Source organism: Alosa alosa, chromosome 1 (assembly GCF_017589495.1).
Source record: "Alosa alosa isolate M-15738 ecotype Scorff River chromosome 1, AALO_Geno_1.1, whole genome shotgun sequence".
Taxonomy (NCBI): Eukaryota; Metazoa; Chordata; class Actinopteri; order Clupeiformes; family Clupeidae; genus Alosa; species Alosa alosa.
Window position 1 is genome coordinate 29,752,094 of NC_063189.1, and position 25,631 is coordinate 29,777,724.

The following is a 25,631-nucleotide window of genomic DNA, read 5'->3' on the forward strand; positions in this document are numbered from 1 at the left end:
TGGCCGGCTGCAGGGCTTCTGCAGGTTGGAGAAAACCAGCAATAACTCCCTGTTTTATGGTTACAGCTGTATTTCCACCATTGAAGATGCAGAGAGGCACGCTCTTAAAAGGTTGAGCTTCCACCAGGACACGGGCGACTAGTACTTTCTTTCTCTCCAAAGCCTTTGGTGGGGCTTAGCTTTATTTTCCCTTTGAGGTGTTCTTTTATATGGGTGTTACCTCTTACAACATACTCCAATCCAGCCTCAACCACCACAGTCCAGGCCACTCTCTCCACGTTCATCCTTGGTCTGCTCATTGTGTGGAAATATGGCACCTCTTCTCCAAACAGTATGATGCGGTTATTTCCAAAATCAAGGCGTGCTTGGCCCTGAGTGAGGAATGGATGGCCGAGGAGGGCCTCTCTTCATCAGCAATGTCAGCCACCAGAAAATGCACGCTCACCTGTCGGTTGTTAAAGGAACACGCCACCCAGTCAGTAGTAATATATGTTCTTACCTTAACTTTCACGAGTTGAGTCATACCTCTCCCGCGTCGGTACGTGCACTCAAACACTCTAGTGTGCGGCGCGAATGTGTTAGCATGTTGCTATGCTAGCGGGCTCAGACGTAGCCAGACGTAGAAGTAATCAAAAACATCCACGTTTTCCCGACTTAAATACAGTTGCACGAGTAGTTGATAAAAATGTCTACGGTCACACAACATGAAACATGGCGATTTTCCAAGCGAATAAACAGGAGAACTACAATGTGTGGCGCAATAGCACTTGGGAGTACTTCGACCTAGCGTAGTAATATCAATTAACACCTAATTGTAGATCCTATCCACCACAGAGTTTAGAATCCATGCTTGATCGACCCCTCAGCCTCCCCTCTGAGAGAGAGAGAGGCACACACACTAGAGATGCGCTGATGGGCTATTATTTCAACCATAACTGCATAGCAAAACTTATCATCCATCTGTCATCCATCAGCACCAAAGTTTTTTGACCAATTTTCAAAACCGCACCCGCCCACCATCCGCTGGTTGTTTAAGTGTAGGCCTATATGGGTGATGCAGCGCTGCTGACGTGAGGCTAGACAGCTCTTGTCTGTTCTAGAAAGACTGATCCAATGCAGCAAATATATTAAAAGGCTAAAGTCCTACATTGGCTATGTTGTAGCCTATCCCCAGAATATCAGCAGCAAACTCAGTCTCTGTCTCGCAGAACAGTCTCCAAATAAAATGCACATCGGCATGTTGCCTATTCTGCCAGCTTGTGCCAATATATCGTCCAAAATGCTTGATTGCATTGTCCACATTTTTAGCTAAATGTTCATGTACCACATCAGCATTTTTGTTCAGTGAATCTTAAATTTGAACAGCGCCTGCTGTTTGCCTATGTAAATCTGTCAACCGATAATGGAACTGCAGCTAGAGCGCGGTTAGTAGAAGGTCGGGTGGGCATGCCACTGCCCACCCTATACTACGTCAGAACTTACTGTAATAGGGAGGGAAAGTGAAAACCAGCGCCCCAAGTGGTTGCGTTCCTATTGAAGAGCAGCTCCAATGTTAAGTCCCATAGACCTATTTTTTAAAAAATATTGTGAAGCCAAATCAGCGATGTTATCCACCAAAAATATTTTTCAGTCTCTATACAGCAATAATCTTCTAACTGTGAAAATGTCAGACCCTATTTTTTTGCCTTATTTTAAAAAAATCATGTTTTGAAATTGCTCCATTTTGTTTCATAAACCAGTTATCCAGACATAGGCTTTCAAAGAAGTCGTTATTACGTGACTTTACGCTTCAACGCAGCTGTACTTATCGGTAGTCAAAAAAAAATCCCATCCACTAGAGGTGACCCCAGTGCCTAACAAACATATGTAAGGCATTAAAAATCCCTAGGAGATATATTTAACCAAAAAAGATGGCGATGAGATATCCCTATATGTAGGGTTGCCACCTGTCCACTGAATGTCCCGGATTTTTGTACATGATGCGCAAAATGTGTATTTCAGTTTAATTGAAGCGTGCCCACATCCATAAACGTATGCACAGCCTTATTGGCTCTACAAAAATGTCGTAGCATAACATGGGTGGTGGTGGTAGGGGCACGCACCGTGGAGGTTCATTAGAAATGGTAAGGTGGAGATGGAGAGTGTGTGGGACAAGGAGAGACAGAGAAAGGAAAGTTTATTCCACATAAGCAAAAAAGCAGAACCTAATTATGTATTCCCCCTTTTTTCTCAATACTGCCCTCAGGTGTCCACAACTAAAAACTGTTGAAAATATAACAAAATAATAAAGGTCTGCTATTAAATAAAGCAATTAACTAAACAAATAACTAGAAATTGTCATTCTTACTAATTTTAGCTATACAATTGTCGCTTAGAATGACGGTTTTTATCTTGGGTTAGATGTGCGAAAGGCGCCGTTGCTTACAAACAAAAAGGTTGGATGGTCAAAATGTCCAGGATTTTTGTCAGACACAGGTGGCAACCCTACCTATATGCCTACTGTACTGTAGTATGCCTACTGTAGGCTATTAGTCCACACAAAGTTTCAAGGCCGGACATTAACATCGTATACCAACAAACAAAGGACAAGAGTCGGTCATTTAATCAGACATTTTCACGTTCGTGGTAGGCCATATGTCTGATAAGAAGCTCTGGTTGTCCTGAACGCAATACAATGTTGTTTTCCATGCCTGCTTTTCCGATCTTCTGGGGGACAAGGGGATGTTTGGAGTAGGCTAGTGTAGGTGTGTGTGACATGAAACATTTTTCAGAGAAGGCAAAAAACATGAGGCTAGCATCTGAGTTGTGCAAATTAGCCATGCTGGGGAAAGCTAATATTGCAGCACAACTCGATGAGGGCTACAGTGTAAGTGCGAAATCGTGTACGAGTTTGTTCACCTGAGAGTGACACAGATAAAGTAAGGCTGATTGCACAGACATTTGATGGGGCTAGTGTCATGAGAGGAGCATCTGGTGGAGTGCGTAAGAAAGTGCAAGACGTGTACCCTAATTGCTATGCACATCAATTGAACCTGGTGATGGAAAAGGCTGCGTCAGCAGCATCCTCCGTGCGTGTCTTCTTCTCGGATCTGCTTTTTTCACAAGATCTCCGAAAAGATTTAAAAGCTTCAAAATATAATTGAAACATCTGGAGATTTTGATCCAATCTCAGAGAGGCTAAAGGGTTTTCTCGAATGCTCTTAGATCCCAGTTTTTATTCCTTTTAGACCTATTCTACAAGATCATGCCCCGTGTAGATGTGCTCTATGCACAGCTGCAGAAAATTGCAATTGATGCAGTGGAGGCACACAGGGTTACAGACAAGTTTGTGGCCAACATGAGAACGATAGGCCTACGTGATGTCCCGTGCCTTTGTGCAAAACATACCGGTGTCCAGGATAAGTGCAGGTCCGCTTCTAACTTTGCGCAAATTGCCTATGACGTGTGTGACAATAGTTACCGCCACCGACAGATTTTCATTCACTGGCCATTTGCCTGCCGCCATCCTATTTGATAGTTCAAGCTTCCTCAAATTTTCCAAATCATTCCCCAAGGAGCTCGTAAAAAAACTGCCCTTTTACATGTATGGGTCACTTGAACTTGACTATGATTGCTGAGTGGTGTAAGGTGGCGTGAAGCCTACGGTTGGAGCTCCAGTGGAATTTTGATTTCGCAACAAATTCTCGGTTAATTTGTTTCCCTCTTGAGTTTAACCACACAAGGTCTCCTGGGCTGTAGGGAACGTGTTTGACTCTTCTGTCATAGTGACGTTTCTGCTTGACATGGGCCTGTTCCCTGTTTTCTGCTGCCAATGTAAAAGCTGAATGGAGTTTACTTGCTAGCTGTGCTGCATAATCCCCAGGTGAACCTTGTGTGGAAGCAGATGGAGTATTATTTGGCAACAGCAGGTTAGCAGGCATTCTAGCTTCACGGCCGTGTATGAGGAAAAATGGGGTGTAGCCTGTTGTTAAATGAGGGCTAGTGTTGTAGGCTAGAGCCACTTGACTAAGGCTGTCATCCCATTCACTTGGTTGTTGAAGAAGTGCCTTGGCTAACTGATCGATGAGAGTTCTGTTAAATCTCTCCACCATACCATCACACTGAGGACAGTACGGACTAGTGCAGGTTTTTTGAATCTCAAGCAGCTTGCAGAGGTGGTGGACAAGATCAGACTCAAATTGACGCCCTTGATCAGTGTGTAAACTTTCAGGAATGCCATGTTCACAGATGTATTTATTGAATAGACATTCGGCCACAGTTGTGGCGCGCTGATCTGGAATAGCATGGAGGTTGACATACTTGGAGAAGTAATCTTGGACCACGAGGACATATCTGCTACCACAGCTTGTCATGGGCAATTCAAGTATGTCAGCTGCTACTCTTTGTAGTGGCTCAGAAGCAACTATTGTTCTCATTGGTGCCCTATGCTGAGGTGATGTGCTGCGTCTAGCATCACATGGAATGCACCTCTGACACCATTCACGGATGTCACGGGCCATAAAAGGCCAGTAGCATATTTGTTGTGCCCGCTTCAAGACTTTTTCTGCAGACAAATGACCAGCCACAGGGTTTCCATGAAGCATTCTGAGCACACTTTCTTGTAATGCCTGAGGCACAATTATCTGATATACTACTGACTGGGAGGGCTTGTTGATTTGACGGCAAAGCACATCATTGTGAAAGGTAAGTCTGTCAAAATCCTGCCAAAATGCTCTCTCTACTGGCGAACGCTTCTTCATACACCAGTATGGCGGCCGGCGGCCTGCGGTTTTCCAGCCAATGACCTCAGGTCTGGAAGGGGGATGCTTCTGGAGATCAATGGTTGAGAACCATGCAGTCTGGTGTTACTCTATATGCTCTTTGCTAAATTGGTGTGGCATCCCCTGTCCGGATGTGGTGCTTGATCACTTCTGTGCAGCCTCTATCTTCTGAATTTTCACTAAATACTGTAGAGTATTTCTCTAATAGTAGTCTCAAAGACTGTGCCCGAGAGCTGGAAAAGTTTGCTTCATCTATTTTAACCGGGGGTAAAACTGTGTCAGTTATGGGAGAGGCTGCACAACATCTCTCCTCCCTAACAATGGGTTCAGAGGAAGACACAGAAATAAACTCACCCAAATGCTGGCCTGGTCGGAGTTCAATGTCATCATTAGAAGTGTTTAAGACTCGAGCAACAATTAAGCCATTCTGCACCTCACTGACTGAGTGCGCCACCACAACATCACTGGTGGGATTTGGTATGAGCACTCCCACATAGTTGGATGGCACAGGTGAAGCAGCCGTTGTTCCTGCAACACATGCTGTGATTATTGTTTCACTCATAGCTGGAAGCTTAGTGGGCACTAGCACAGTAACATTGCAGCAGGCCGCTGCATGAGAGCATAACTGCAGAATGTTGTTACTGAGGTCAAGAAGAGCATGGTGTTGTTGTAAGAAATCCCACCCAAGTATCACTGGATGAAAAGCTCCAGTGATGTATGCACAGTATACATCCAAGGATTCACCCTGCCTGCGTGGGCGTGCATTCACATAAGTTTGAAAAAATGGCAATGTGTGTTTAGGGCCAAAGACATCTGCAAGCTGCTTTTTCACTAGGGCATAATTTCCCTGAGTCCTGGGTGGCAAGGTATCCCAATACAAAAATGCAGCATCCGTTAGGCATGTGGGTAGCACTGCTGCCAAAACAGTAGGCCTATCCATGTCTGCCTCAGGATTCATAGCATGCACTGCAACTTCAAAACGGCGAGACCAATGTGTGAAGAATTCTGTGCCATCTCCTTTAAAAACAGGTGGTAGTTCGATTTTCAGGCTATTTGACATAGCATTTTTGCTGTTAGGCCGGTCTACATTAGGCCTATCACGAAGTGGTGGCTGACTTGGAGCAGCAGAACGAACGTTTGGCTGACTTGGAGCAGCAGGACGAACGTTTGGGCTACTTTAGTCCTCAGACATGTTTAGCGACAGGTCAGGGGAAAAAAAAAACAAACAAAAAAAAACAACTCACCAAAAACAGCGAATGAGCTATACATGGATTTCTATGGAACGTCACGAAAACATGCGTGCGCAACCAAGAGGCAGAAAGCACCATATACAGCATAGAGCAATGCAAAAGAGCAAAAGAATAAAATGAGTTTTTGTGCTGAAAACTGCACCAATTCGAAATCACGATGGTTAGAGAATGTTAAATATGTTCAATATCCCTAACGGAATGCATGTCTTCGCCAAAAATGACAAAATACGATGTTATATTAATAATCCAAATGAACGTCAAACTTTGAAATATAGTCTGAAATGAGATGTTATTATCATTGAGACAACAGGGGTATACAATAAAATCCGATTGTAGCTTACAGCAGCCGACTATTTAGGTTAAGTTTATAACGTTGTGGACGGCCACCAAGCGACTTCTGCCTCAAGGCTGCGCGCGCATCTAGTTTTGTTGGTAAACGGGAAAACCTGTGTATTGAACTGCAGATATCCAAGTGTCCGTTGTCTCCAGCAAGGCAGCAAACAGAAGATGTCAACTTCCAAGCCTACCAGTCGTCTGGAACGAGGGGAGGGGAAAAAAACGTTTGTAGCCTATGCGTGAATTAACGTGAGCCTCGCGGTTGACAAAATCCAGTGGGCTACGTGAAAAAGAAAAATCCACCACAAGCACCGCCGCTGCCACCAAAATGTAAACTAAATCCTGACTCCTGGGTTCGTCTACAGGTGGATTCCTCACTTTATAGACACAAGAAAGAGATGGATATGCTCAAGAACAGTTCCGTTTAATTCCGACTCAGTTTTTACACGTGTCTCCTTCCACACAGCCAGTCACTTCCCTCACGTGACGTAAACATTTACTCACAGACATGAACTTCCCCATTTACTAACATTCTATATTTTCTAATTTATTCCTTAAGATATTAATTCTTTACACATATTCAGTAATTATAGTAATTACTCAAGCTTACACCAGTTTTTTTCTAAACTTGTTCATCAGACTCTGCCCCGCCTATTTGTCAACCCAGGAGCCGCTACTGGTTTGCTCAGTGTTGTTTTGCCTGAGATTGCACAGCGCCTGCTTCAGAGGCCACTGTTCCCACTTAGTTTGGCCTATAATCAAATGCTTGACCTCTTAGGAAAGCTCAGACATTGTAGTTTCTTAGAAAATATTCAGAAGAACTGTGTGATGTGTGAGGCTAGAATATTGTTTTTTCTTTCTGCCGGATAACAAGCATCTCTGACCACATTTCAGCCCTCTAGGTCACTAGATATGACTTAGGGAACGTCTACATGAAACCGCCGGGTGAATTTTCTCTTACCGCTTTCACACCTTTAACAACACTGGCAAGAAAAAAACATTGCCTGTACACACAGAGGTGTAACCGGCTAAATGTGCTGTAGTGCATATGCCAGGCCTGTACGTGGCGCTTGTAAGGTTTCCACGGAAAAATTCCAAAACCCCGGAAAAAGGGTGGAGCATGCACATAAAGGAGTTCCTCGTTAATGTGCGCGCTCAGTTCAAACACAGCAAGACGACCTGAAGAACAGGATGGCGAATGGATGTGCTGCTAGACCGGAGTCTTTCATATGGACTGACGATGAGGTGGAGTTGCTCCTGCGAGTCACCCTCGACTACAAAACGAAACAATACCAAGAAAATGTTGACTGGGAGTCGTGCCAGACGAAATATATTGACATTACATCATTTTGTCTGCAATATCCGACCGGGGACATGGCTGCGGGGAAGGAAATCCCCCACAGCCCGGAGCAGGTGTCCGAACCCACCGTCATTTCGAAGCTGAAAGCTGTCCATTCGAAATAAGACAGGCAGTGGACTCTGGTCGGCAGAGTTGCCACGGATGTGTGGTCCTGATTTTTTTCGAACTTTGTGAACAAATCTGGGGTGGATCGCCTGCGACCACCACCATCCCTGGAGGATTAGAATCAGGTGATATGATGGAGGAAAGGGACGATTCCACGTCGTCGCCTTCGACTCCTTCATCGGAGCCTAATTCTTCGGGTTTGGAGTCACAAACTCCAGCAAAGATGGTCTACCTTTTGCGGTTGTGCAACAACGCAGACATTTGATTGAGGTATGTTGGTTTTAAGTTTACTGAGATATTTGTTATACCAGCAGACAGTAGCCTATGTTCAGCGTGTTCTTACATCGTGTTCTTACATCAGACAGATGCATCGGTTACACCTGCTTCTATGTGTATTTGTTAGCCTACAGGATGCACAAACATGTTTGCAAAGACTTATGTTAACTTCTAATTGACCGATGTTTGCTCTGCTCTAATCAAGGCAAGACTGAACAGCCACAGAGGAGACAGACTGAAGAGGAAACTTCCTGCAGACACTGCTGTACAAGAGGATCTACACATAAAGAGGAGGATGCTGGAATTAAAGCGATGGTTCGGAGTAATTTCACCCTAGGGTCCTTTGCACCATGACCCAGAGCCAAACACCCTCCCAGAACCTTTTTTCCCTTGGTCGAACCCTGGTCGAGTAGAGCTGTCCAGGATTGGATTTTATGTACAATGGTGGCTAGGGTTGCCACCTGTCCAGGATTTTCCTGATTGTCCAGGATTTTCATGGTATGTCCAGGAAAATAAAAATAAAAATCCTGGACACTGAATGTCCCGGATTTTTGGCATTAAATTAGGATCCCAATGTGCACCGAGATATATTTTTTCTAAAAAAAAAAAAATCCCATCCACTCCGTTAAACCCTAGGAACGCAACCACTAGATGGCGATGAGATTACTTTCCCTCCCTATATGTAGGGTTGCCACCTGTCCAGGATTTTCCTGATTGTCCAGGATGTTCATGGTCTGTCCAGGAAAATAAAAATCCTGGACACTGAATGTCCCGGATTTTGTACACATGATCATAAAATGTGTATTTCAGTTTAATTGAAGCGTGCCTACGTCCATAAACATATGCACAGCCTTATTGGCTCTACAAAAATTACGTAGCATAACATGGGTGGTGGGGGCACGCACCGTGGAGGTTCATTAGAAATGGTAAGGTGGAGACGGAGAGTGTGTGGGACAAGGAGAGACAGAGAAAGGAAAGTTCATTCCACATAAGCAAAAAAGCAGAACCTAATTATGTATTCCCCCTTTTTTCTCAATACTGCCCCCAGGTGTCCACAACTAAAAACTGTTGAAAATATAACAAAATAATAAAGGTCTGCTATTAAATAAAGCAATTAACTAAACAAATAACTAGAAATTGTCATTCTTACTAATTTTAGCTATACAATTGTCGCTTAGAATGACGGTTTTTATCTTGGGTTAGATGTGTGAAAGGCGCCGTTGCTTACAAACAAAAAGGTCGATTAGATGGTCAAAATGTCCAGAATTTTTGTCAGACACAGGTGGCAACCCTAATGGCGGCCCAGTAGTAATTAATAAAGTTTGGGAGGACCAAACCTCCTTCGTTCTTAATGTCTTTGCAAAAACTCTTTCCTGATTCGTGGAACTGTTTTGTTCCAAATAAAGGAAGATATAACTGATCTAAATCTTTAAAGTATGCCTCAGGAATAAACACAGGTAGTGTCTGAAACAAAAACAAAAATTTTGGTAGAACAGAGTTAACTCGCCCTGCCAATGATAAAGGCAAGGAGGCCCAGCTGGACAGGTCGCTCTTTGTGCTATCTAACAAGGCCCTAAAGTTTTTTTTTTTTATACAGATCTTTAAAGTTACTCGTCACTGTAACACCTAAGTAAGTGAAGCTATCTCGTATTACTTGAAATGGATATGAGCCAAGAGACATCCGCCTAGCCTGCTTGTTCATAGGAAAAAATCTAGCTTTTGGTCAGGTTTACTTTGATATTCTGATATTATTTGCAGTACTTCAGGCAAGGAGCTATTTGGGTTAGAAAGGAAAAACATTGAGTCATCTTTAGATTGTTTATTGTTGATAGACATGTTTATTGTTTAAAATATTTAATGCTGCTATGTATGTTGTTTTTGAAAAGCTCAATTTTTTCCAATAAAAAAAAAGTTCAATTCAGTAAAAGATTCAGTGGTCTTTTGTTTATTTTTGTTCAACCCAATCAGACTTTACATCATGGACATTGGCATAGTCCTAATCATTGACAACTAATGCACAGTAGGTCTAGGCCTATTGGTTTTTCAGTTTAGGTCTTCGTCGTCCACGATCTGCTTTTGCAGCGTAGGTATTTTACCAGTCTTAAACCAAGTATTCACATTGGAATTGGCAAAGTGAGTCATGCACACTTCCAGGCCACTTTACAGCTACATCCATAAACCTGTACTTGTAGTCGCAAACGGCTTGCACATTAAGGGAATGTTTACCCTTTCTGTTGATGTACTCTATGGAGTTTGTACAGTATATGGCTGTTTAATTTCAATGTGGGTGCCGTCGACAGCTCCCAAACACTGTGGCATGCCATGAGCACGACGGAAGCCCGAAACTAATTCTTTCGCCTCGGACTCCACAAAAGGCATTTTGATGTATTTTGGACCTAAATGGATGGTGATAGCTTTGCATGTCTGTCTTACAATGACGGACACAGCCGATAGCGACAAGCCGAATGCGTTGGCCGTCTTCCTTAGCTGTCCCTCGTCGCTTAGGTAATAGAGCGTACATGCAACCTTTTTCACTAAATCTGTCACGGTTTGGAGTTTGTGTTTTGGTTTAGTTTTTCTGAGAAGTTTATGTGTGAAAGAAGACACATTAAAATCTTGTTTAAGTCCACTTCGGTTTCACTGAGTCTGCATTTGGGTCCAATTTGCAACCCTGACCTGCTGGTCGTGACAGAATAATCCAGGCATCATTGACCCAGCATATACAAGTGACCAGTTTAAGGAACTAGAGGAAGTGCAGAGCATTTTTCAAGTTTTGTGGACTCAATTTAACAGCACCAACGATGTAGAGCGAAAACTCACGTGTGTGTTCCTCCAATATTATTCTAGGGCTATCAAACGATTAAAAAAATATATTTTTAAATGAATTAATCTCGATTAACCGCAATTAAAAAGTTCCTAAAGACTAAAGCTTCTTAAATGGCATATTAAATACAACATAAATCACAAAATTAATGAGTAACCACAAAGGTTTAAGTAAAACACTTTTATATTATTTAAATGATAATACTGACACAGTAATTGTGTTTTAAAGTATTAATTTCTTAAGAAATACTACTCATTTGATGCTGTTTAACTCATTTGTAAATGCTGTCACTTTAAGCCCATTGTGGCCACATTCTCATAATGATCTTTTTTTACCAGCTCCATTGAAATATAGCCTATAGCTAGTCCACAAACTCTGTACCACATGTTTTGCACAATATTAACAATGATACGCATGATATTAAGTTGGTATAAACAGCTTTCATTCTTTTGGAAATAGAAGCATGTAATGACATGATGCTAGCAAGACATTTTCTGTTTGCAATGAAAAGTGAATGATGAGCCTGAGCCAGTCACCTAGCTAGTGGAATGCGTTTCAATCAGCATATATGTGGTTCATGTAAACAAATTATTGAAGACTTCAAGACTCACCAGTCCCATTACACAAAGGCAAAGACAATCTTCATATTTTTGTCCATTTTTCAAATCACAGTGAGTGCAGCCTATAGTAGCCTATGTCAAAGTGCCCTGGCTCTCACAGTTTATAACTGGTCAGTAGTGGAAACCGGATAAATCCGCAATCTCCTCTAACCTCGTCTTTGTTGCCTTCCTTTTATACGTTTTTCATATTAAAAAGAAGGTATCAATTATCATCAACAACGACAAGCCAGCTGGAACCTACCACTCGTTTTCTCTCCCTCTCGTGTGCGCTCAGACGCGCTCTCAATTAAATGGAGTAGCATACGTTCAAGTTGGATCTTAATGGAGAGGACCCAAAAAGTATCATCTTTATGTAGCCCAACTGTTGCTGTTGGTGCATTTTGACATTGTAAACGTTCTCTAACAAGAGTGAAACGCAGTAAAGCTACTATTTATTGGCTAAATGTTGGTTTCTTTTCATCTTCAGCTAACTCCACAGACAGTAAAATAAACTCTCAGGCTTGCGGTTTTAGGTTTTGCGGCTTCCGTTACATGACATCAGCCCCCCACAAAAGTAAACACTATTGCGTTAATATTTTGTAACGTATTATGTATTTCAAAATCAATCGCGACGATTAACACGTTCATTTTAATGGCCCTAAATACACCTGGACTCGGTCGAGACCAAAAGCCATATTGGGCGAGACCAGTGGCAGAGACCGAGAAGTCCAAATACTAGCGAGTCCGAGACAAGTCCGAGACCATAGAAAAACGGTCTCGAGTCCAAGACCGGACTCGAGTACTACAGCCCTGGTGCCATGCCTCACCCACCAGAACTATCAGAGGCCACATCCAGTGCTCAGGACACACCCGATCAAAAGATTGCTCAAGATACTGTTGAGCCAGTGGAACTTTCTGAACCCACTCCTGATCCGCCTGACCCACTCAACGTGCCCAACACCACTCCAGAGCTCCTAGATACGGTCCAAGCCATGCCCAGTCAGGGGTCTCTCCATGCCAAGCCAGACTCAGTGGAGTCGCCAGTTCCAGCTCCTCCGTGTCTCCCAGCATCCTCTAGTCCTCGACCCCCTGAAGTGCGGTCCAATCCCGAACCCAGCTCTTCATTGTCTCCAGTGACCAACTCTTCTCAGAGGTCTGCTCTTCCAGTGCCAGCCCTTCCAGCGCCAGCCCATGTCCAGCTTGGAGCCTAGTCCAGAGACCAGGCGGAACCCACTCAAGTCTCATTCTGCCCAGACCCAGCGGTTCCAGTTCATGCCACGTCTGACCCACCAGAGTTGGTCCTCACTATGCCTTGCCATGAGATGACTTCTGCCTTGCCAGTCACCAAGCCAGATGACCCAGGCCTGGGCACAGCCAAAATGTCACTTGTCTTTGACAACTTCACATTCGCTGCACATCCAGTCGATGACATGGTGGCTCCTGTCTTTTCTTCCGAGTCACCCAAGGCCAGTGTTTGGTGCAAGGTAACCAATGCCCTGCTTGCTGCTGAACAAGACTGCAAGCCATCTGTCTTTTTACCTGGGTCTGACTATGTCTGCATCTGTTTCTGCCCATGAGTGTGTTCCCGTCCCTGTATCAGTTCCTGCTGTTGTGTCAAAGCCTGCTTTTGTGTCTTGTCCCTGAGTGTTTGTCTCTGTCTGTTCCTGATTCTGTGTCTAAGGGAACGTGTGTGTCTGAATCCATCCCTGTATCTGTGTCTGCCCCCAAGGCCACTTCCCTACCTAATCCACCCAATTCCCCTCCCAAGTGTGCATTTGTCCCTGAATCAACTTTCACTCCAAGATTCTTACCGGTCACAGTTTCAGTCAGTGTCCCTGTCTGTGTTCCTGTCACTTTTCCATTTATTGTCCCACTCACCGTGCCTATCTCAGTCCCCGTCACTGTGCCTGTCCACTGTGGATATCGCCAAGCTAAAATAATGCCTTTGCACCCCTACTCCCACAGCTGGATCACCTACAGTATGAATTACAGCACAAAAATAGGTATGCATGGGCCACAATGGTTCGTAATACAAGTTATGGTTCATATTGTAATTACCCTCTAAGACACAGTGTAGTGGACGTGCCCAGTCAACTTCCAGCCTTTTGTAGAACATAAGAACGTCCCTACTTTGGGATACTTGGTCCTCTCTGATGTCTATACTCGCACGCATCGGAGGTTCTGCCTCCTTTTCCCGCAAAAGTTGCCTTGTGAAGAGGGTCGCTGCCGCTTGGGGAGAAAGGATGTTTTTCTATCTGAAATAGTTAAAAATTGTGACCTGTAACTTTAAGTGTAAGACAAAGAATTCTTGATCTGTTTCTGTATGTTAGGGACAAGTTCGTTTTATGCAGTTTTTATAACATTCATTAGAAAAAAATCTTGGACTTGGAAAAATCTTGTAAACAGGACATTGACATTCATTTTGGAAAACATTATTATAATATTTACAGGAATACTACTGAGTTAAAAAAACATGGGGTCTATTTATTGATGAACAGCGTTTACAATACTTTGGTTTATCTATAGGGACCCTCATCACATTACCACAGAAGTATAATTCGATTTTAAGCCTTCTCAGTGGTATAATGTGTTGCTACGTGACATGCTACGTAGCTTGCCCTTTGTGCTTTCACTATAATAGTCAGGGGGCCTATGTGGTTTCTGTGGGTTTGAAATGTTAATTTTTGGAGAGTGGTTGGACTGTCCTTAGAGTTCATTGAACATGGAGAAAAACAATGTCTCCATTTTTTTACCTGTTATAACCCTATTGTTTTTAAATTGTTGTAATTACACTGTAATTAACACCATACATTTCACCTAAATCACTGGCTATGTTGAATAAAGTTCACAAAACAGTTATTTTCAACAGTATTGTGTGTCAGTATTATGATTGTATGTCAAACAATTAGAGATAAGATCAACAACCAATCAGTTTCACCAAATACACATACTCCATGGCTGAAAGATAGCAAAAACATAGATGAGACCTCGAACAACATTTAATTCATTTACATATACACAACATATTAGATCTCATCTCCACAATTTCCTCATCAAAATCTACAACTAGTCTACTAAACCCTATTCCTACTCACCTTCTTAAGACTGGTCTCCCCTTCCTGGATAATGTTTTGCTCTAGATTACAAATAATTCAATGCTATCAGGGCATGTAGCCCTACCGCAGTCGTTTAAGACATCTGTTAAGCCCTCCCTCAAAAAACCTAGCCTTGTATCAATACTGGTCCTCCTGGACTGACACCATAGACCATGACATACTACTTAGGCTTGAAAATTTGGCATCAAAGACTCAGCACTTGCTTGGTTTAGATCACACCTTCCTAACCATCAACAATTTGTACAGGTCCATAAACCATCTACCCAGATTATGGTAACATATGGAGTGCCACAAAGCTCAGTACTAGCAGATGATACACAACTATACCTCTCCATAAAACCTGATGAATAACCCCGTTAGCTAAACTTGACACATGTACTGTGTAAGAGATATAAAGACATGGATGACAAATAATTTCCTGCTTTTGAACTCAGATAAAACAGAAGTCATGGTTTTAGGTTCTAAATAGATGAGGGATATCCTATCCACATCACAGGCTACATATAGTGATCTTCCACTGACCTCATCCACAAGTGTTAAAAACCTAGGAGTTGTAATTGACCAGGACCTAGCACTAAATAATCACATAAAACAAATCACCAAAACTTCATTTTACCATTTAAGGAACATTTCAAAGATAAGGAAGTCCTTATCCTTAGCAGATACCGAGAAATTAATCCATGCTTTTGTCACCAGGATAGACTATTGCAATAGGCTGGCTGTAATAATACCTGTCTAAAGAGCTTACAGCTTATACAAAATGCAGCTGCTCACACACACAAAAAATATGAACATATTTCCCCCATCCTAGCATCTTTACACTGGCTACCTGTTAAAAGTCATTGACTTTAAAATATTACTTATATCTTGGTTGGTTGCCTGCATTGAAAGAGGACACCTCATGAAGACGCTCTTTTGTCTGCTTCTGACAGAAGAAGCACTTATCTATGCTGGCAGCAGCTGCTGCTGAACAAGTGTAGTCCCTCTAGATGGACTTGATGCAGTTGCAGGTGTTGGTGCAGGTTCAGAAGATGGTCTACCACGTCTTTTCTGAAGACACTGAGTCCTGCCTGCTTCACATGATTTCTAGTAGCGAATCTTAGCACTCTGCAGATTCTAACTGTTACCGGTGGATTTGTAGCAGTTCCTGTGCCAAACTGCTTTGTTCTGTTGTAAAATAACTGCACTGTAACATTGTAATTGTTGGTTGATCTGTGATCACCATCTCCATACTCTCTCATGGACAAAAAACAAGAAATTTGCCATATGTCTCTAGTGATGGGTCATTCACAAGTCCACACATATCTGTCCACTGGATACATAGCCCAAAATCTGTTTCTTTTAGAATATGTGTGCCATCACCTGACTAACAGAAAGACACACCTCAGAATATAACCTAACTAGACTGTGCCACCATGAACTATGAAAATGTGCTTGCTCAAATGTAGAAGGCTAGAAGGTCACTAATATCACCAACCATAAAGAACAGAGCACTATGTGCTTCAGGTTATTCGATATTCTAAAATCTATAACGGACAGCCATCAACAGCCAACTGCTAGTGTCTCTTTTTCTCTTACTCTCTCTAACACACACACACACACACACACACACACACACAGACACTCACCTGTCTGTTTGTCTATCTGATCCTTTTCTTTTCTTCACACTTACATAGGCTACGGAAGGCCTTACAGACTTCAGCTGGTACTAGATGTAAAAGTCTATTAAACTTGATTTAACAGAGATCTCTGCACTTTGCGCTCTGAATGGGTGTAGACAAGAACTGTCAGAGCAGGCTAGACCTACACTCAAGCACACTAATAGGCATGAATTGATAGTATTGATATTGTAGTATTATTTTTTAAGCGGACAATTTCGAGAATTTTAGGCACAATTTCTTTTTAAAGAGATCAATCATCAGCCTAAAAATGTTTTGTAATGTTGTATTGTTTATGTGGTCCACTTTTGCACACTACCTTGTAGAATATCTTTGCTTTTTGGCACCAAACCCTATACTATAATACCAGCAATGTGAGGTTTATGGACAAAACACCAAATTTGACCTTTTCTGAATTTGACCTTTGATTTGGGTCCTTCAAAACTTTCAAAAAAATGGAGACATGTTTTTTTTTTACTCTTAAGAACCCCTAGAACAAAGATATAATACTCTCCAAAAATTAACATGCGAATCCCACAAGCCCCCAAATTAGACACATAGGCCCCCCTACTATAAGCCATTTAATTATTAATGCAAACATCGGCCTTGCTCAAAACTCCACAAATTAATGTAATTTTGCTCCCAAACAAAGTTTGCACCTGTAATTCATCATAACCATTATCATCCAGGAGTATCCTCAGGAATATCCTTTTAAATAGCAAAATACTCAATTCTACATGATCAGGCACCTCCTTGTCTCTCTACACTCATTGAAACACTGTCTGCAGTGCTGGATGTACTTGGCAGCTCCTCAGGTGCACTTAAACCAGAAACAGTTGTATTTCATTAAATAGAATATATTACCTGTATGTATTCATTTTGACAGTTCAACACCGACTTCAAATTGTATTGGCTTTTACATCTGCTTACCTTTCACCACATGAACTTCCGTGATAGGGCAACAGCTCTACTGGAAACTCCCCACCACAAACTGGACAGGTACACTGAAAAGAAGAGTTTTCTCGAATCAGATTAAATATATATATATGTATCATACACAGTGAGTGTAGTAAATGCAAAGTACCGTTAGTCACAGTTCATAGTACTGCAATACAACAAAAAGTAAGCATCCTTTACTATCCACTAACCTTTGCCTGTTCCTCTATATAGACATCAGGTAAGTCCATTTCCTCCTGGTCAGAGGCTGATTCCTGGCAACATAACTGCTATTTGAAATGTACAAATATTAAACCATACAACCATATAGGGACTATCCATAACATTTACACGTTATGACAGTGTAATAGTACATATATTATGTTATCTAATATTTGATGTTGGGTTATGCACAAAATACTTACCTGGCTGCATGCACCAATGTGGCTCACCAGCAGCTGGATAGGCATATTCACCCCGCAATTTTTGCAACAAGACTTAGGCATCTTTCTGAACTCATCCGCATCAGGGGCAAGGGGAGTCATGTCTAGGGTCTCTTGCAGCGTGACAATATATATGAGTTTTTTTCCATTGCCCGTGTTCGCCTTGAGACCCTTGGGGTAGAAGTGACTGGGTCCTCTGTCCACTGCCACCTACAATTTTTCACAGAAAAGATTTGTATCATTTTAAAGAAGGATCTTTCAGGGGACGCATTCAGGAAGCATTTTATCTTGCCACTAGGAGTACTGTTAGAGTTGCACTAGAAGTTTTAGGGCGTTTTCTCTTAAAACCTAGTCACAAAGCCGCTCAGACCTACTCTTAGTAAGGAAAAATTATAATTCCTAACATAATAGAAGAGCTCCGTTGCTATGGTTGACATCATTAGTCATGCACAAGCTTTTACATTTAGTTTACATGTTGACAATGAATGGTTTTGGTTGTTGACGGCGTTATTGCATCCCTTAGTTACGATGCACAATTATTCCCTCATGCTTAAGAGCTCCTGTAGCATTACGGCGTTAAATGCTACAAACAGCTGCTTAAAGGTTGTATCAACCTTTAAGATTGTTTGTAAATAGGTCTTAGGTGTCCTCTCGACTTCTTCAAAGCTCTCCCACATTCGGTCAAAAAAATTAGGAGTGGATTAGTGTATGGATTGGTCAATATGGTTATTCTGAATGTATTACCATACGTTATTTATACTACTGGTTTTCAGACAAACTAAACATGCAGCATGCCATCACTAGAATTAGACAGAATGGGGTTTTGATGCCCCATCACGGATGCAACAGTCATTTTTTTTTTATCTGTATTTCACAGACCTAGTCCGTTTTTTTATATTCTATTTTGTGTATATATTTTTTACATTATACATTTATACTTCAACAACAAAAATGTACTTAAAGTGCTCTTTGAACCTGCTCTGAATCAGGGTTTCTATGTAATGTTATTTCTTAATGTAGATCTCCAGAGTCCTCATGGAGGAGTACCCTAAGATGAGGGGTTTAACGGGGGACTGGCTGCTCTACAAAGCAGCAGGTATGGAGTATCACTATTGATAGATTATTTATTAATTAAAGGTACAGTCAGGGATCTCGGAATATCACGGCACTGGGACATAGCCCTAAGTATATTCACTGGAAAATTGCATAGTATTTTCATAGCTTGCACTTAAAATCTTTTTTACATCTGGGGCCGTATTCCCAAAGAATCTTAAGGCTAAAAGTAGCTCCTTACTGGCGAATTTAGACTTTGGGACTCCTACTTTTTACAGCAAAAACATCAACAACTATAGACTATCAACATGTTTTCAGTATCACAATTGCAGAAATCACATACAAGAAGGCATTCTTTTGACTGTTTGTACATTTTTGCACATTCCAACATAAGGAAGCAGCATGAGGAAACTTGTCGTTTTTCTGCCATATTTTCTAACTAATTTTACGAGTCTGCAGTATCACCCCAGTAGGGGTTAAGTCATTTAGAGACCTCAGACCAGCCTCAGACGAGTCCAGGAAGTGACGTCAATTCCGGAAATAAGTACATAATAGGCTCCATTGTGTTCAACCCAGCATGCATCACATCAAGTCAGATCTGCACAGATCTGCATGAAGACGAATACGCCTAATTTACCATTAGGGGTTGATGGTGCATTCATGGCACTTGGGAATGACAAGGACCGCCCCCGTGGCTACTTTGTGTTCATGTGCTTTGCTGTCGGAATGTGTGACAAACACAGATGCCACAACAAAGGTTAAAACATACACTCACTAATCCTAAATAAACAACTGTATTTGCTTAAAATATAGTGTAAGACGCTTGTGAAAAAAAGATATGCAGCTTTCAAGTGACAAAAACGGCAAATTCCCAAGTTCACCGGTGTGGAACCAAGTTCCGGTGTGGTACTGCATCTAGGGGCACTCGCGGGCGAGTCCAGAATGAATGGAGGTCTATGGAGCTGTACCCCTCAAAATCCACTTTTCTCGGGATATAATTTTTTTTCAAGTAATTTAAATATTGTATTCGAAAGGGGAGGCAAAGACAATACACTTGGTTGAGTATTATATTTTTTAAAGTCACTTAATTGTTCTAAAAAGCCTTTCAAATGTGTCAATGACGTCATTCATTAGCATGATCATAGCATAGCATAGCATCAATGCTAGCATGTTATGGGCAACAACGACCCAACCTGTAAGAAAACGAAAGGACATGACTCCCGGATTATTTCATTTTTGATTGATAATCCATATCCATTTTGTGACAAATAAAATAAAATCTGAGGGTTTCAGTTGTTAAATAGGTGAAAACAATAAATGTAGCCATGTAGCTCCATAGGACCCCATGTATTTTGGACTCGCCCACGATCGCCATCTAGGTGAACTCTGGTGAACTGCAGCCAAATTCGGTTTGTATGGGATTAATAGAGTGGGGAGGCTCTCAGTAGACAGGCTCTGCTTTTACGGGTCTATGGAAAGGACGAGGTTGGAGGTTCTTTGTTCTACCACAACGGTGCCTGTGAAACTTTGTTTCCGCTTACAAGACAAATAATGTTTTAACGATCTCTTCCACGACCACCTAGTAGTCCATAAAACAAACGAAACTAGGATTTGGATGAATATATTGACTGTTGGTGTTTCTGGTGAGGATTTGAGATTACATTGAGTAGTTTAAATAAAACAAGATTTCCAAATGGCTTGCATAGTTTGTTTAGGTTATTAATGTGTTGTATACTGTTAAGTACATGCCTAAAATTGTGGTCCATTTGTGGAAAAACACTTAAGATACGTTAAAACGAACTGAGTATGAGCTGGTAACTGACATTTCAAACAAAATGCCCACACACAACTGAACGAGGGGAGGCAGCGCGACTCTACGCGATGACGTGTCGTGCAAGTGGATCGGTACCGTAACTTCCATTAATAGTTGATAATCCCAAAGATATTTCTACCTTTTGCCACCGTTTTTACAGCAATCTATATACCTCTAAATACTGTGAAGTGACCGCTAACTCATTTATAGATTCAATCAACCATTGTAGAGTCATTTCCGCAGAGGATAGGGATGCATGTGATTATAATATCTCTAATGATGAGGTATTGAAAGCGATTGAAGTCTTAAAAATAATAAAAGCCCATGTGATGGTATTACCTCTGAGTTCTATAAAATGTTTGACAAAGAACTATCTCCCTTTTTGCTAAATGTTTTCTCAGAAAGCATTCATAGTGAAGCTCTTCCAACAAAATATGACTCAAGGTATCATCATCCTGATTCCCAAACCAAATAAAGATAAGGAAAATTTAGAGAACTGGCGTCCAATCACACTGCTAAATAATGATTATAAAGTGTTGGCTATCATATTTGCTAATAGATTGAAATACGTTCTGGACACAATCTGGGTTCATGAGGAAACGTCATATTGCTAACAATGTTAGACTGATTTTGGATGTGCTAGACTATAACGATCTTATCAATGATAATAGTTTTCTTATGTTTCTTGATTTTTATAAAGCTTTTGACTCTCTTGAACATGGCTTCATTTTGAAAGCTCTGAAAGCTTTGAAAGTTTGGTTTTGGTCACTTTTTTTGTAAAACTATTAGAACCCTGTATAAGAATGGCAATAGTGCAGTAAAATTAAATCTTGGTACATCGCCAAGGTTCAATGTGTCTCGTGGGATCAAGCAAGGTTGTCCTCTCACCCTACTTGGTCCTAATAGCTTCTCAAATCCTGGCTCTTTATATTTCAAACAGTGCCTTGCAAGGAATCTTAATTGCTGATAGGCAGATTAAAATCAGTCAACTTGCGGATGACACCACACTCTTCCTGAAGGACGCCTCCCAAATTCCTCTATCATTAGACCTAATTAATGGTTTCTCAAAAGCTTCTGGTCTTCACTTGAACTTAAAAAAATGTGAACTTATGACCGTAAAAGATTGCTTGGTGCCCCCTATACATAACATCCCTGTGAGAGATCAGGTCACTTATCTAGGAATTATCATAACCAAAGACCAATCTACTAGGTGCTCTTTAAACTTTAGTCCTACCTTTCAGAAAACTCAAAGGAAACTGAATTCATGGTTACAAAGAGACTTATCTTTCAGAGGTAGAATCTTACTCTCAAAAGCTGATGGTATATCCAGACTTACTTATTACTTATGGTGCTCTCTCTTTAGCGGTAGATAGTAGTAGCTTGTCCAAAAAAAATGATTCTATGTTGTTTAACTTTATATGGAAAAACAGAATACATAATATTAAAAAGTCTGTTATAATGAACTCTAATCAAGGGGGTTGAACTTTTTAGACTTCACAACCTTAAATAACACTTTCAAAATAAACTGGCTTAGACAATTTATTAATAACCTTGCATCCATATGGAACTTTATCCCTAACTATATTTTTTCTAGAGTTGGTGGCCTGGAGTTTTTATTGATGTGCAATTATAAGATTAGTAAAATCTCTATCAAATTGTCTAACTTTAACAAGCAAATGCTTTTGGCATGGTCTCTCATATATAAGCATAACTTCTCACCTCACAAATGTTACATTTGGAATAACGAGAATATTCTCTACAAAAACAAATCTCTTTTAAAAAAAAAAAAAAAAAAAAAACTGGTTTAACAATAACATTACACTTGTTAGCCAACTTTTTGATTTGAATGGTAAACTATACAAATACTCAGAATTCCTAAGAACATACCAAATTCCAGTAACTGTAAAGGAATATGCTATTGTTTTTGATGCCATTCCCACTGGGATTATAATGCTGTTAAAGGGTAATACTCCCCCACAACCACTTACTCATCTTAACAATTTACTTGATACTACTGTGGGTCGTCTACACTGTAAAAAAGATCGATGCAAAAAGTTGTACAAATGAGGAAATACATGTTGGCTCAACATAATGGTTGTGTAAACAAAGAAAAATATGTTTGGTCAATGATTGCATGATTTTCATTACTTTACTACAAAATGTTCATCAAGAGAAAATGTATAATTGTGTTCACGGAACTTTTAACGTTGCACAAAAAATATTATGTTGGCCGAGCAAGAGGGACCAGCTACAATCATCCAAGCATGCGCAAATGAGTTCTACTACTCTGGAATTTCCCACCAAGAGTCACGACCGTCACGACGTTGTTTGTGGTGAGTGCTTCAAAGTTAGCTCTCTATCTTTGTGCTGTGAGGTAATCAGACAATTTAGGTTAATAATATCTATTGTCTATCAACAAAGTTTGAAATAGCTATATTGTCAGTTACTTTCAGCGATAGCAGTGCTGGCAAATCACATTTTTAACTCATAAAAGTTAGCATTCCTTTCCAACTGGCATGTGGTTTTAACGTTGACCCTAACAGTTAAGTATCGCTATATTGCATGGCATGTTACCGTTTAGTAGTGTTTCAAACTCCATTTGCATTCTGGCTTATGATATGCATGATTATTGACTTTGCTGCAGCCAGCTAGTCTTGGCAACCAGCGCTTTTGCGATCACAGAGTGTCGGCTAGTTCTAACGGTTAGCCGGCATTCAAAGCACTTGTGCCCTCGTGTTAGCAGCTAGTACTCTGCACAAAGCATCTTTATGCAAGAGTGAAATAACATTTCAGTCTGATTAAAAAAATAACCAGTTGTGGTAACACGAAAACGAATAGCTGCTACCAGAGTTGTAAGCTGTTTAACATATTTGGACGTAGCTCTAATCAATTTGTCTCACCAAACGCCCTTTTAGCCTGGTACCCAGCTATAGGTAACCTAGAAGAGGCATGATGGCTAATGCCCCATTGTTAGGTTTAAGAATACCCTAAAATACTTAAGCATAGTTTAGTATGGTTGTCCTGTTTATAGAATTATGAGTTATTGATGCATTTGTCTTGTTTGTATTTCAGGTATTTTGTTTCAGGCTTAAAACTAAATGCAGTGCCGCTATTGTAAATGTACACATCTGCAGCAAGACATCCTGCTTACTGTAAGCACTACAGGCTTCATCATTGCCAAGTAGGCAATGTTTTTTCCCCCTGCATTCATCCAGACTGTGTTTGTATTTTTACAAAAACCCATTTATGGAGTTTTTGTAAAAATACAAAAAACCCATTTATGGAGAGCACATCCTAAAATAGACAGGCGCATGCACTGACCATGCCAGTTCTCAGTGTGAATTATGTGAATTCTCAGATATTTGCTCACTTACTCAATTTCTGAATCATTTAGAAAGGCATTTGCAAAACCATGAGCATCCATTCTCCAACTGTGATTTTAGCAGCAACAACACAACTTTCAGAGCAGCTTACTGCTCCACAAAAACTTTACTGTAAAACTCATCTCACTCAACTCAACACATTTTAATTGCAATGTCTCTGTCAATTGATTTGATACCTTTGTCTTGTGACATTTATCCATTGCTCATTATGTGAGCAATAAAATGTCATTATATAATCAGAATGTGTCAAAAAAGGTTCCATGTATACCTGATGTTGATGATCTACAATACATGTAAAAATCCCTCACATACTTATAAGTTATAGCCATTTTATTGTTTGAACGAGATGGTATAGGGTGACAAAACAGGTCAAAGCAGTCAACTTCCCTGATCAAGACCTTGTGATCAACATCATGTATGCATTACACAGAAAGATTCTGGTGTAGTATTAAGCTGTTTTTCTCCTATCATATAGCTCCATTTGACCAGCACCTCCATACACTACTGTGCAAAACTGACTAATTTCACCATTGGTTCATCTTGACCAGCCTCATGAAAGTCACCTGACATGCTTTTGGATAATATGACTGAACAAAAAACAGCCATCAAGTGCACAGCATTGTTTGAGAACTATTTTAGGACTGTTAGAAAACCACTCTCAGTATCTAACTTAACTCTGGGAATGTTATTCTAACAGTCTTAAGGGATCTGCGTACTTATCACTTGTTGCTGATTATCCGTCACAGATTGTAATCTTAATGCATTTCAGGTAGCTATTTCATGCCATGAACATGGGGATCCTGGAAGTAACTGACAGTTCTACCAACTCAGGACCATATCCCACAGTGGTCAATGTGGCTGTAGTACTGGAGGAGGAAGTTGTCATGGACAATCTGGGAGACTTCCCAAATGCCCTCATGATGCTCTTTGGTCTGCTTTATGCTCTTTGGTCTGCTTTATGCTCTAAATATGGAGTACCCTAAGGACTTAAGGTACACATTCAAGGCAGTCCAGACGATTCTCTTAAACCTGGGGAAAAGTGCACAGCAAGGATACAGTCCTTGAAGAAAGAGTTATTACAGGTGTAATGGTCATTACAGTACATGTTAATTGCCAGTCATTGAGGTATTTTGAGGTATCAAAGGTTTCATGCAAATGTTTCTGTTAAATGGCAGTGACTTTTTTGTTTTGATTTTTTGTAACTGTTCTGGAACATGTCACATCATTTTGAACCAATTTTACATCAGATGTTCACAGGCAAAGCTGTCATGTTTTACTTTTGTTTCATTTGGTAAAGCAGATATTTGTTTTTCCAGTACATCTATTGAGTGACATGCCATGCTTTCTTGAACTCTCAGATCTTGTTTCTAGGACACTGGTTGAATACTTGTGTAATATTGAGCCTTACAGACGAGTTCATATGGATTTAAATAAATAAATAAAATGTACTTTATCAGAACATAGTGAGTAATTTATTTGAAATAATGAAAAATAGACATTTTGGCCAACATGAAATATTTAATTAATACAACATTTTATTTCAAGTTGAGTCTGCTTGTTGGCCCAACAAGCTATGTTCAGTCAACAGAGAATATTTAATTGACACAACATTCTATTTTAAGTTCAGTCTACATGCAGGGATAGTCAGCACAACAAAAAAAAGTTGGTTTCCGCAACTTAAGTTGGGTTAACTAAAAATTTTAGGTGCAACGGGTCACT

The 25,631-nt window shown here is 40.7% G+C and overlaps 2 long non-coding RNA genes across 2 annotated transcripts; one reads left to right on the forward strand and one right to left on the reverse strand.

Annotated features, from left to right (window-relative positions):
• Positions 1–17,223: 17,223 nt before the first annotated feature.
• LOC125293686 lies at positions 17,224–17,733 on the reverse strand. The gene is made up of 3 exons (XR_007193397.1): positions 17,646–17,733; positions 17,433–17,510; positions 17,224–17,288 (listed from the first exon to the last, which is right to left on the reverse strand). It is a non-coding gene; the product is annotated as an uncharacterized LOC125293686 (long non-coding RNA).
• Positions 17,734–22,766: 5,033 nt separating this feature from the next.
• Positions 22,767–25,081, forward strand: LOC125293682. The gene is made up of 3 exons (XR_007193396.1): positions 22,767–22,862; positions 23,602–23,681; positions 24,682–25,081. It is a non-coding gene; the product is annotated as an uncharacterized LOC125293682 (long non-coding RNA).
• The last annotated feature ends 550 nt before the right edge of the window (positions 25,082–25,631 follow it).